This window comes from Ochotona curzoniae, unplaced genomic scaffold, assembly GCF_017591425.1.
Source record: "Ochotona curzoniae isolate NIBS_2020 unplaced genomic scaffold, NIBS_Ocur_1.0 patch404, whole genome shotgun sequence".
NCBI classification, from domain to species: domain Eukaryota; kingdom Metazoa; phylum Chordata; class Mammalia; order Lagomorpha; family Ochotonidae; genus Ochotona; species Ochotona curzoniae.
The window spans coordinates 69,058-83,213 of record NW_024466978.1 but is presented as its reverse complement, the minus strand read 5'-3'; the positions used below and the strand labels follow the sequence as shown (position 1 = coordinate 83,213).

The window sequence follows — 14,156 nt, the reverse complement described above, 5'->3', positions numbered from 1 at the left end:
ACATAGACAAGATATCTTTCCAGAGATTCTCCAAGGATCCAAGCAAGCACAAGAATGGCAACCATCCTGGAGTCCTGTGGGAGTCAAAAGGAAGGACAGAATGGGTCTCAGATTCGGAAGCACAGAGCCCCTGAGACAGGTCATTTCCCGGAGCGAGAAGGATGTGTGGATGCCTTTTATCATTGTGACTCTCCAGAGATACAGAGCTCAGATGACATTTAACCTTGTCAGAACTCTTTAAAGCAGAAGCTTTGCTCTTCCACGTCCTAGGTGAGGAAACTGGGATATCAGGATCACATTGCTACTCACTGGTAGAGATGGGACTCAGACACTTAAAATTTCAAACCAGAGTTCATGCTATCAGTTTATATAAGCGCATCTTTGGTATAATGAATCACCTGGGGTTTTCCACAAAGAGAAGATCTTTTCTACCATTGTCCATAACTGATTTCTCATAGACGAGCGCGAACTAAATGCATGCTGAATGAATACGTGAAAAAAGGAGTCGCAACTGGTGAAAAAAAGGAAGATGCAAATGTACAGAGACGGAGACTAAGAGAAACAAATATTTCCTTTCTACTGCCTCCCCTCATTGTGCCTGCCTCCCCTAGCCACAGGAGGAAAAGTTTTGATTTACAACACATTTACTACCAGTTGTGAGTGCATTTTTTAAAAGATAGATTTCTTTCTTTTCAGTCTGAGCTATAGGAAGAGATGGTGAGTCACAGAGAATTCTGTTAGCTGGCTCATTCCAATGACCACAACTACGAAGACTGGGAGAAGCCAAAGCCAGAAGCCAAGATCTTCTTTTGGGTCTCCATCTTGGGTGACGGCGTCCTAAACATGTGGCTCATTTTCAGCAGTTTTTTTTTTTTTTTTTCAGGCAAATAGCAGAGACTGGGTTGTGAGTTGAATAGCCAGAATACGAACTGGCTCTCATATTAAATCCTGGCATTGCAGGTGATAGCCACACTGCTCTGCCACATTTTGGCCTTTTCAAGGAAATCTTTTATCCTTTGCATATATGTAATTAAAACACATGTATTAATAAACATATACAAGTTTAACATATGACATTATTACTAATAAAAATAGAAATGTTAGCCAATCAAGTTTAGTTATCATTCTGCCAATAATTACTTGCTAAAAGCACCACTTTCTTATCTTAGGGATCTTAAAGTCCAAAATTCTATTGTACTCAACTTTTTTTGTTTGTCTGTTTGTTTGTTTTGTTTTATTAATTGCATTGCATTATGTGACACAGTGTTATAGGCACTGGGATTCCCCCCACCCCTCCCCGAACCCTCTCCCCATGGTGGATTTCTCCACCTTGCTGCGTTACCACAGTTCAAATTCAGTTGAGGTTCTTTCATTGGAAGTATTTACCAAGCATAAAGTCCAGTGTCTTATTATCCTAGTGGGTTCAACAATTTCTTGGTGAGACCATCTCTGGTCTGAAGGTAAAGCCAGCAAAGTATCATCCCAATCAATTAAAAGCCCCAACATAACATCAACAGCCATTTACAACCTTATGGCATTAATTGACATGGTATTGATTAATAGTATGTTGATAGGAAAATGCAATTTCTTTACTACATCCTGTGACTTCTTCATAGACATTTCAATTTTTGGTTTATATTCAACCTGATTCCATAGTTATCAGCTTAGGTACAGTACTTTTTTTTTTTTTTTTTTTTTTTAGGATGGGTGTGCAGAGAAATCCCCAATATCCCAGTGAGGCGTAACTAATCTTTGTGTCCCACCTAGTGTACACAAACAGCCCCAAGATGGAAGAAGATCTAACCAGCAAGTTACCATTCAAAATAACAGAGAAAAGCATGAAGTATCTAGGAATAAATTTAACCAAAAGCGTAGGAGACCTTTTTGAAGAAAATTACAAAACACTTAAAAAACAAATTGAACAAGACCTCAAAAGATGGAGCAACATCCCATGCTCCTGGATAGGCAAAATTAATATCATTAAAATGTCTATACTACCAAAAGCAATATACACTTTCAATGCAATCCCAATCAAATTACCCAAAACATTCTTCATTGAATTGGAAAAAATGATACATAGGTTCATCTGGAAACACAAAAAAACACAAATAGCTAGAACCATTCTGAAGAATAGGAACTTATCAGGGGGAATCACAGTTCCGGACCTCTGGACATACTATAGGGCAGTGGTTATCAAAACAGCCTGGTACTGGCACAAAGAGAAGAGGATCAATGGAACAGAATAGAAACAACAGAAGGAAACCCACATAGATACAGCCAATTAATCTTTGACAAAAAGACGACAACCCAAGCAAATGGGAAGGTCTCTTCAACAAATGCTGTTGGGACAACTGGATGATAGCCTGTAGAAACAAGAAGATAGACCCATACCTCTCACCATACACTAAGATCAAATCTAAATGGATAAAAGACTTAAACCTACACCCAGAAACCTTCAAACTTTTGGAAGAAAATGTAGGAAACACACTACAAGATCTAGGTGTAGGCCCTGACTTTCTAAAAAGGACTCCAAAAGCAATAGCAATCAAGACCAAAATAAACAAATGGGACTTCATCAAACTAAGAAGCTTCTGTACAGCAAGGGAAACCATCAACAAAGTAAAAGAGCAACCCACAGAATGGGAGAAGATTTTGCACACTACATAGGTGATAGGGGGCTAATCTCCAGGATATACAAAGATCTACAGAACAACCAAAACACCAAAACAAACAAACTACTCAAGAAATGGGCACAGGAAATGGGCAGACGTTTCACAAAAGAACAAACCCAAATGGCAAACAAACATATGAAAAAATGCTCGTACTCAGCTTTGAATCTTCATCATTTTGAATAGGACCCGCTTGATATAACAGATGTCCAAAAGGGTTGGTTAGAAAACAAGTAAATTTTCTGAGACTTGGGTCCTCTTACAAAAGAGAAAAAATGCCAGAATTGATGCCAGGTAAAATGATTTAAATACAGCCAATGTATTTAAATGGTATATTTATAATCAGCTCTCAAACTGACAGACTAGTAATTCGGCTACCACTTTAGATTTTGATATACAGACAGTGCATATGCAAATCAAATTAGATCAAACTGATGTACTATTTTGTTCCTGATGATCTCAGCTACTCCAATAGCCACAGATTCAGATTTTTTTTTTCTCTTTATTTTGCAAACTAGGACTATTAAATTTTGGAGCACACATCTCACTCTTGAGAATTTATCCAGATGAAATGAATCAGCATATGAGAGAGCTATGTGTTTACAACAACCCAGTTCACAATAGCTAAGAAATGCATTCAACCTAGATGCCTGTCAACAGATGACCAGTGAAGGAGAATGCAGCACATGGACTATGTGATGCCATGAAATTCTGCCTCTCAGTATAGATTGAAATTTAGTGCTTACAAAGTGGACACAATGATTGCTCAGGCTATTTCTTTGTTGGATGACTTGGATGAAGAACTGAATAACTACATTTTGCAAAATAAAGAATGGCATGGCTTGCATTTCCCTGGATTAGGAAAAATGATTTCAGATAATTAGATATACTGCAAGTGTTTACAGAAAGTTGGCGATAGGAAGAACTATGTTTTTGCTACACTTTCTTAACTGCTCCCAGAACAAGTTGGAGCTGAAGTGAAAGTAGCTGCAGAAATATTTATGGGGACAGAAGTTTCAGAAGAAGTTATTTGCAACATTCTGCATCTTGGCACCCAAGTAATTGAAATCTTCAAATATAGAACCCAGCAGTATGAATATCTGCAGAATCCCAAGATGGCTATTGCACCCAATGTCTCAGTCACGGTTGGGGATTAGTTGAAGCACTGCTTATTGCTCATGCAGGTTCTCTTTTGAATTTGGCCAAGCATGCAACTTCTACGCTTCAGATTCTTGGAACAGAAAAGGCACTCTTCCGGGCCCTCAAATCTCGACGGGACACCCCAAAATATGATCTAATTTACCGTGTTTCACTTGTGGGCCAGACAAGTCCTAAACACAAAGGAAAGATTTCCCGAATGCTGGCAGCCAAAACTGTTTGGGCTGTTCGTTATGATGATTTTGGTGAGGACTCCAGTAACTGAAAAGAAAGCGAAAAAGGCTAAGAATAAAATTAAAGTTGAAGAAGAGGAAGAAGATATAGTCGAGGTAGAAGAGGAAAACTCCTGTGAAGAAGAAAAAGAAAAAGGATAAACAGAAGCACATTAAGGAAGAACCGCTTTCTGAGGAGGAGCCATGCGCTGGCACAGCAATTCCCAGCCCGGAGAAAAAGAAGGAAAAGAAAAAAAAGAGAAAGATGATAACTAATCGATGGAAACCGTCATCCTCTAACCTGGATACATCACGCTTCGGTTAGGAATAAGCCAGAGGGGCCATCTGCTAGATTAGAGGGGAGGTTGAGCAAAACAAAGCAAATTATTCATCTATAGATTTTCAACCCAATCTGTGTCTTGTCATAACTTGTTAAACTTATTATATTATTTCTTAGAGTCTTTGGTAAACAAGTAAAAAATATTTACAAATATTTTCTTTGTAAAAAAAAAAGCAGAATGGAATTTCATCATTTTCAACTAAATGGATGCCATTGGAAACCATCTTTAGCGAGCTAATACAGTCCCCAGAAACAGAAACCTTTGCTAGTCTGTGATAACTAACACAGAGAGTACAAAAAAGTAGAATAGTAGAATCCACATTTACAAGGGTGACCTTTCAGATTTAATTACTGTGGGTAGCCTTTGTTTATGTGCCTGAAGAACAGTTTTTTTTTTTTTTTCTGTTCTTTTTGCTTCTTTGTTATTATTTTCTACTGGCCATTGTTTTGATATTGTCACCTAATGAAGTATTAATCATGTGGAAAAAGTAAATGTTACAAAATATTTTTAAGAAAGATTAATTTAGGCCTAGCAGCTAAAGGCCTCACCTTACATGCACTGGCATTCCATATAAGCCCCGGTTCTAATCCCAGCAGCCTGCTTCCCATCCAGCTCCCTGATTGTCTGGGAAAGCAGTCGAGGACAGCCCAAAGACTCGGGACCCTGCACTCACGTGGGAGACTTAGCTCCTGGCTCCTGGCTTCAGATCTGTGCAGCTCTGGCCATTGCAACCGCTTGGGGAGTGAAGAAACGAACTGATAATCTTCTCTGTTCCTCTTCCTTTCTGTGTATCTGACTTTGCAATAATAATAAATAAATATGGGCTGTATTGATCCAAAGCCAGAAGCCAAAAGCTTCTTACCGGTCTCCCCCACAGGTGTAGGAGCAGAAGGCTTTGGGCCATCCTCCACTGCTTTCCCAGGCCACAAATAGGGAGCTAGATGGGAAGCAGGGCCTCTGGGATTGGAACTGGCAACCCATATAGGATCCTGGCATATGTAAGCCACTAGGCTATCACACTAAGCCCCAAATGAATAAATATTTTAATGCAAAAAGATTAATTCAGCTTATTAGCTGGGTTTTGTGCTTGAAATTATTTCCTTTTTACTTCTTTTAGTACTTGTTCAGCTGTTATTTTATTTGTTCATAGTTGCGTCAGTATGGTGTTTGGTTTGTTTGTTTCATTTTATGGCCTTTATTTGGCAAAAAAATATAGTAATAATAATAATAAGATGGTTACCCAATATTGATTTTCCATAAAAAAATTAGGGTATTTATTTTTTTATTCTATCACATTAGTCCAGTAGCTTTAAATAAAAATTCTTATATATTTTTTGATAAAGTGTAATAGCCTAGTTAATTCCAACCCTGGTCTTTGCTTTGGCTACATATTGATGTATTGAGTATTTTTCTCAAATTAGAGGATTTTGATATATTTTACATTTATCTTTTCAGCTCTCTTCAAGATGAAAATGGTTTCCTTAATAAAATAATTTGCATTTTAATTGTATATTGTTACAAGTAGTATATTTCTAATAGTATATTCCATTATTATAATTTTTGTTTCTAATAGTATTTATAAAACTTTAATATGCATCACCATATTTAAATATTACCACAAACTATGATATGAATAATTCATTCCAGGCAACTGCTTTTGAGAGGGAAAAAAAAGAGAGAGAGAAAGAGAAAAGAGAGAAAGAAATATGTTTGTGCAATATTTCATATGTCCTAACCCTTAGAATCTTGACACTGAGTTTGGCAATCACATTATGTAATGACCCAGTTGGCTTATGCTCATGTTTTCAGAATCTACAAAATGAATAAACTGACTAAGCATTGTTCTAGCTTAAAAATACACCGTGACTTACATAGATGAGTTTTTTGTACTTGCGTAAGTTTGACTATGTGTACCCATTGGGGATGAAGTCAGTAAGTCATCACTCAAGCGTTCGTACAATTAAACCCAAATCTTTATAAAATTCATATATTTGCCTTAATTTTTTTTTTTTAGTCTAAAATACTTCCAGAAACAAGGTATGGTTAGACTATCTTGGGTCTTCTATGTCAAACTCTCTCATTCTTCTAGTAGGGATGATTGAGAAATTTTGTACATAAAAATCTATTCAGCAATTAATACCATGATGGAGATAATCCTGCTAACTATTGATGGAGGAGAAGGAAGGACTTAGGTAGCAGTCAGTTTCTGGAGGTCAGAATGTGGCTGTATCTTTCAAAATGAGCAGAGTACTAACGGTTGCCCAGCTAATCATCTGAATGAAAGAAAGGCAGGTAAAATACGCTTTGAAAGCCCTTTCGCAGTCATCACAGAATGAACAAAGAATCTGTGGCAAATAGGGTTTTTTTTTTTCTCCTGTTCACAATGGAAAAACATTTCTAAGCACAAACCTCGATTCACTCTGACTGTTACAATGTTTTCACGAGCACTCACTTTGTAGCTGAGTTTCAGAAAACAGTATAATGGACTAATTTTGGACTTGTTTTTGAAAGAAGGTGACTGGATAAGCATGACTACAATGCTGAGATCACTTCCTGCTGGTGAGCATGCTTGCACACGAGAGGAATGAATCTGGCCTTGAATGTGTTGCTACAGGAGTTTGTATCTGTGCATATACAGCCACAATACATTGGTTTTTTTTAGTTAGAGGCATATATTATATTTAGTGACAGTGTTATTTAAGTCTTAAGTAATAGCATTATTATTTTAATTCCTCAATATGACAAAGTTAGCTGGATTACTAAGGAAAGCCATGATTATTAACATGTTGATTGACAACAACAACAAAAACAGAGGAAATAAAATAAACTATTTAAACACAATCAGAGTAAAAATAACCACTGTGTTACTGGGGAACAGTAACAGCAATCCTGAGTCAAATAGTCTATCAGTGACACAGGAAATGAACAATAGCTCATTGGCAACAATGCCAATGTAGGTTAGAGGAAATTCTTCGGGCAGCAAGGAGATAATATTTGCACATCTGTGCCTACCTGTAAGAATAATGAGCACAGGGAATGTTAATTCTACTATTTAGGCAAATGTAAATATTTTCTTTTTAAAAGATTTATTTATTTACCCCTTTGAAAGGCAGAGTTACAGAAAGAGAGAGAGGGAGGGAGAGAGAGAAAGAATGAGAGAAATAATCTTCCGTCTGCTGGTCCACTCCCCAGACGGAACCATCAGAAGCCATGAGCCAAGAGCTACATCAGGGTCTCCCCAATCGGTGCGGGGACCAAAGGACTTGGTCACCCTCTGCAGCTGGTCCAGGTGTGTCAGCAGGGAGCTAGATTGGGAGTGGGACAGTCAGGACTGGACTTGACTCCTACATGGAATGCAGCATAGCAGGTGAAGGCTAAATCTACTATGCCACACAGCTTACTTCTAACAAAATGCAATATACTGAGAAATACACCTCTTATATATATAATCTGGTTCAGCATTTGCTCCCAATTTAATCTGCTGTAAAATAATGTAGCCTATGATGCAAATATTCTGGTTACATTTATGAGTCTGAAAGATTGCATTCTACCTTTTGCTTCTCCTAAAATTTCTGTGTAACCGTATCTTGAATCCAGTTTGATAGTTTCTACTAGTGTTTTAATGACTTATTGAGGGCTAGGTCATCATATTTCTCAGAATAGCTAGGATTTCAAGTTTCAGTAACTCTAACATATTGGTGGGTTTCTTACTTCAATTTCTACCAAAGGTCTGTTTACTGCTATCTAAATAATTCCTTTCATCAATCCAAAGAATCCATCATTCCTTAACATTTATTGCTTATTATTTCTTATGTGTAATGTCAATGGTAGAAGAACCTCTTTGTGTGTGTTCACTAAGAAGGATCTGATACAATTCTTTGAAAGTTTAGGTCCTATTTAGGGACTTGCAGAGCATCATGGATCATGACTCAATTTCCATCTCCAAGTAGAATAAGCCTGAGTGCAGATGACTGTCTTGATTGTGGTGTAGTTAAAATTAATGCTTCATAATTTACTAATTATTAAGAATTCCTTATGATTCCTTTGATGCCTGTGGGAGCTATAGTGATTCCTGTTTTTTTTTTTTTATTTTCTGATATAGAAAGTATTTGTAATTAAAAAAAATTGACTTATTTTTATTAGAAAGAGAGAGGAGACACAGAGAGGGGAGACAGAGAGAAATATTTGCATTTTGATGATTCACTCCCCAAGCGGCCGCAATGGCTGGAACTATGCTGATCTGAAGCCAGGAGCCAGGACCCTCTTCTGGGTCTCTTACTTGGGTGCATGGTCCCAAGGCTTTTGCTCATGCTCGACTGCTTTCCCAGGCCACAAGCAGGGAGCTGGATGGGAAGAGGGGCCAACGGGATAGAACTGACTGCCATATGGGATCCAGGTGCATGCAAGGTGAAGGCTTTTGCCACTAGGCTAATTTGCCTAGTCCAGCATGTGTAATTTTTTTTTTTTTCATTTTCAAAGACTTTTACTGAGAATAGTAGAGACTTTCAAATCAAAACATACACATTTTACAAAATAAATTTCTGAAATATTCAGGGAGCTGGACCAGATTGATTACGGCCGGATTGGAGCATGTCATCTTAGTCTCATGTGTAATTTTTTAAAACTCCCTTTAGTTTGCTTTCTCAATTTTCTCGATCACAGAAAGATGTATTTTTGTTCATTTGTCTCTCTCTCTCTTTTTCTATTTGGAAAGTCAGATATACAGAGAGCAGGAGAGACAGAGAGGAAGATCTTTAGTCTGATTGTTCACTCTCCAAGGGGCCACAAAGGCTGGAGCTGAGCTAATCCAAAGCCAGGAGCCAGGAGGTTCTTCCGGGTCTCCCATGTGGATGCAGGGTCCCAGGCTTTGGGCTGTCCTTGACTGCTTTCCCAGGCCACAAGCAGGGAGCTGGATAGGAAGTGGAGCTGCCGGGACACGAACTGGCACCCATATGGGATCCAGGGAGTGGAAGGTGAGGACTCTAATCACTACACTATCGTGCCAGGCCCATTTGTTTTTCTTTTATTTCACTTATTTCTTCTATATTTATTAAATCTTATCTTCTATCTCCTTAAGCTTCATTTTCTCTTGTTTTCCTAATTAAAATTGAAACTTTGGCCATTGGTTTGAGAAAATTATTTTCTAAGACAAGTTTATATTGCTATAAATGTACCCCTGCAAACAACTTACACTGCATTTCATCAATTTTGAAAGGTTGCCATTTTGCTTTTATTTGGTACAAAATATATGCATTTTAATTTCTTCTTTAATTCATGGCTTATTCATATGCTTGCTATTTAATTTTCAAATTTTTGTGCATTTTCCAGATAGCTTTCTGTAATAGAGTCATGTATTAATTTCACTGTAGCCTAAAATGTTTTCATATGAATTTATTTATTTTAAGTTCATAATATATTTATGTACTCAAGTACAGCACAATATTAAATGTTTTGTGTGTATTCTTAGCAATAATGTATAATCTACAGTTGTTGAGTAGAGTATTTTTTAACTGTTGGTACAAATTTGTTATATTGTGGCTCAGTTTGTCTTTATTATCGGTTTTCTGTCTACTATTTCTATATCATTGATTTTCTATCTACTTATTTTATTATCAAAATCCTTCAGTTTAATTGTAGATTCATCAATTTTACCTTTTTTTTCCCCCTTGTTCATCTTGGAGCTACAACGAAACACACAATGTTGACATCTTAAAAATTTGCTGCTGTGAAGTGACTCTTTTTTCTTCACAGTAAAGTTGTTTCATATAAAATTTATTTACCTGGAATAAATAGAAGCAGGTCAGCTAGCATTGTAGTTGTGTTGGCTTTGTATTTTTCCTGCATTCTTTCACATGCAATTGAATAAGCAAACGACAGCCCCAATGTTCTTTCTTTTGGACAGCGAAGGTTGATGTGGGGATATTCTGTGCGTGTTTAAGTCATGTCTCTGTCTTGGAGTGATACCATGCCACGTGTAGGTTAAACCTGCAGCAGGCTGCATTCATTTTCCCATTCTGGAGAGGTGCACTGTTTTCTCACATATCTTAACCTCTACATTGGTGATAAACTTAGCAAAATACTGATACTATGTTTTAAAATGAACTCATGTGTTAAATGACTTAAAAACAAAGAAAGCATTTGAAGTCTGCACTGTGGCGGAGTGGTGAGAGCCTGGAGGATGCTCTTAGCTCCTGACTTCAGCCTGGCCCTGCCCCAGCTAGTGCAGCCATTTCGGAGCCAACTAGTGGATGGAAGATTGTTTTCTCTGTGTGTCTCTATGCCTCTTTCTATAACTCTGCCTTTCAAATTAAAATAATGATAACAATGTTGGAATTCTAAGAGGAACCTATTCATACTGACAATGTTAAGATCCCTCATAAGCTTCACTGACTCCCCCAAAATAAAATGCATCCCTATTAGAATCACATTCATCTACTCTATATATCTATCCTTTGTCGTCACTCAGAATTCACTAACCCAGACCAATTCAGTAATGTGCAATAGTGTATGAGGATTTAAGTGTTTCTTTTCTCCCTTTGAAACATGCTGCTCAAAAATCTGTTTGCTTGGACATTTTAGAAGGTGTGGTGTTTTCGTACTGCTATTTGTGAGAAAGGTCTTTCTTGCATGCAGAAGGACGGAGTCTTGCGGATGCACGTTCTCTTCATCATCTCACGTTCTGTAGTGGAGCTCCTGGGAATTGCTGCCAACGATAAACTTTCTGAGAATGACAGAGGATGTAGACTCAGTCTCTCACAGCCATTTGGTTTCAAAAGAACGTTTCCTAAATGTTAATATTCAGATTGTTCAATCTATCTAATGTCTTAAGATGCTCAAGGAAGAACAATGGTTACCCTAGTAAGCTGCTTAATTTTATAACCTATCCTTTTTTTTTTTTTAATCCTGTAGTTCTTCAATAGGCCTGGAAGGAATTTATACGTAAATAACTCCCCGTGACCAACTTTTTGGTATTTCTTTTCTTTAGCCAAGTATGTACTGGATGTACAATAATTGTACAAGGATCAGTAGCCAAAAACAAAATTAAAAATATTCAAGTTCAAAATCTAGGCGTCTATAACCTGATTTGTAATCATAATCTGCTATAGTTTGTCATGGAATTGTTGAGTTCCAAAGTATACTGCTTTCTAGCTATTTATTTATCTTTCATCTTGTGTTCTAGAAAGCTCAGGCTGCTACACAAAAATGCTGTAAAACAATGGTGAAGCAAAAGGGCTTTCCTTCTCTCAGTTCTGACAACTGGGAAATTGGCCGCCAATCTGGTGCTTGGTGCTGGTCCTTTTCCCCGTTCCTACATAGATTTCTAACTGTATATGCGCCGGACACAGAGCATTCTCCTTCCATCTGTTCTTCACTAAGATGACATCTCTCATGACTCCACCTTCATGAGCTGATTGTCTCTCCCAGGCCCCGCTGTCTGGCCCTCACCATCAGGACATCTTGGCTGTGATCCCTATGACAAGATACTGACAAAAGCACCCAGTTCTCACTCTGAGCTTCTTGTGGCTCAGAATCCTTCAGAAATGAAGACTCACATCAGTGGAGCAGACTGTGAATTCTTATGCTTCATTTTAATGAGTGGATAGCTGTGTGCAAGTGTGGCTAGACACAGAAGGGCATGGATTCCTGCTAGTAAAACTGGTGAAATTTAGCAAGGCCTGTTGTTTTGGCTTCCTCTTGGCATGTAAGTGTCTTCAAGGAGTGAATGCTGCTTCCCCATGGACAGAAAAGCGATTAGCTGATGGAAGTTTTATGGCCTATGTCAGGGAGAGTTCAGGAAATGTTTCTGGCCTGCGCCAGGGAGAAGTGCCAAGAGGACTGGGATGGGGACCTTCCAGCTTCTGTCGTTTTCAAAAATTCCAAGCTGCCTTACGTGGAATCATGTGTTCTGAAACCCCACATTCGATTGACAGTGCCTTGTGGAGTGCAAAATGAAATGCCTGGTGCCTCAGGTGCCTTGGAAGAAAATCTCAATGAACAAGTCATGTGTTGCCATTAGATTTTCATTCTGAATTTTCTGAGTCAAGGTCTCAGAAAATCAAGAAAGTAATGTATTTTCCTTCTTAGTGAGTTTTGGAACACATAGATGGATACAAGAATGTGCAGTTATGTAGATTTACAATAAATTTTTAATGTCATATTTCACAGAACTGTAAGCTTACAAAAACAACACTGAAGCAACCATTTGTAAAAATAATTTAAAAGCACATGTCTTCTATGATACCTCTCCAAAGCAGGGATAACATTGGCAAGAAGAGATATCTGCTTTATTTATCAGGCATGTGTAGTGTTTCTACCTCGTTTACTGTGTGTCAGAAAATATGTGAAATGCATAAAACACAATTGTCCTCTCTATACCCCATAATAATTCCATTAGGCAGGTGTTTAGGTGCTGCTTGCAAACAAAAATCAGAACGGGAAGGAGAAAAAGAGAGAGAGAGGAAATACAAAAACAGAGAGAAGAGAGAGAGACACTTTCCTTCTTCTGCTCCCCAAAGAGAAGGAATCGTGATGTACGGAAACTCCCTGGCCCTGGCATGATGGTTCCATTGACTAATCCTCCCCTTGCACGCGCCAGGATCCCACATGGGCGCCAATTCTAATCCCGGCAGCTCCACTTCCCATCCAGCTCCCTGCTTGTGGCCTGGGAAAGCAGTCGAGGACAGCCCAAAGCCTTGGGACCCTGCACACGTGTGGGAGACACAGAAGAGGTTCCTGGCTCCTGGTTTTGGATCAGATCAGCTCCAACCATTGTGACTACTTGGGAAATGAACCAGCTGATGAAAGATTATTCCCTCTGTCTTTCTTTCTGTAAATCTACCTTTCTAATATAACTAATAAACAAATCTTATTTTTTTAAAAAAAGAGACTACCCAATATGAAGCAAAATTGAAATTCGAACACAAGCGTTTATCACTGAACATAATGTTTGTGTCAGTTACCAATAGGAGATGCTCAGTATTTATTCGTTACATTTAGATAAGTAAAGGCTAAGATGATATGCTAGATTTTTTAAAAAAGTTTTCACTTATTATTTTTCTTCTTTTCTAGAAGACAGCTTTGTAGTATTGGTATCCCCCATTCCCCTTGGAAGAGAGAGGAGGTTAAAGAAGATGTGGCAGGTGTGTGAAAGCTCTTCACGCTTTGACCAAAACGGCGATGAAAAGGGTCAATCAAAACTCTGTGCCTTTCATCTAGGTTTCACTGCAGACATGACCAAGTCGCTGTGCAACTGCTGCTTTCAAACGAACCCGTTTCTTAAAAACTTCACACACTCATGTTAAGCCTCCAATTTATTTCCCACGGTTACACTGCTTTGGGGATTCATCTAGTAGCTGCCACATCACAAACAAAATGTGAAATACTTCCCTTTATAGAAGGAAAATTCACCACTGGTGGAAAACTATTAGCTGTAAATTCAATCTAATAGCTTTACAGTGTTTCTTTCCCACTATTAATGAGAAATCATCTGCTAGAATTGCATAAAACAGTGAGTTGATAAACATTTGGAAAAGCGAGCTAGTGTGTAAGTTGTTATTTGAAACCTTAAAAATTTAAGAACTCTGTAGTTTAGATCAATATTATGCTTTACTAAAACCTCTATTTACTAAATATGTAGTTTTTGTGTCCTCTATAGCGACATCTGCTGGAAGGTTTTGATATTACAGATCTCTATAATTCACCCTTCAACTATCATACTGATTTAATGCAGCTGAAGGAACTCAGTGAGCACCCTAATGAAAGAAACGGTGTTGTAA

At 38.0% G+C, this 14,156-nt stretch overlaps 1 pseudogene; it reads left to right on the top strand.

The window, feature by feature from the left end:
• The first annotated feature begins 3,376 nt into the window (after positions 1–3,376).
• On the top strand, positions 3,377–4,486 carry LOC121167637 (annotated as a pseudogene).
• Positions 4,487–14,156: the final 9,670 nt, after the last annotated feature.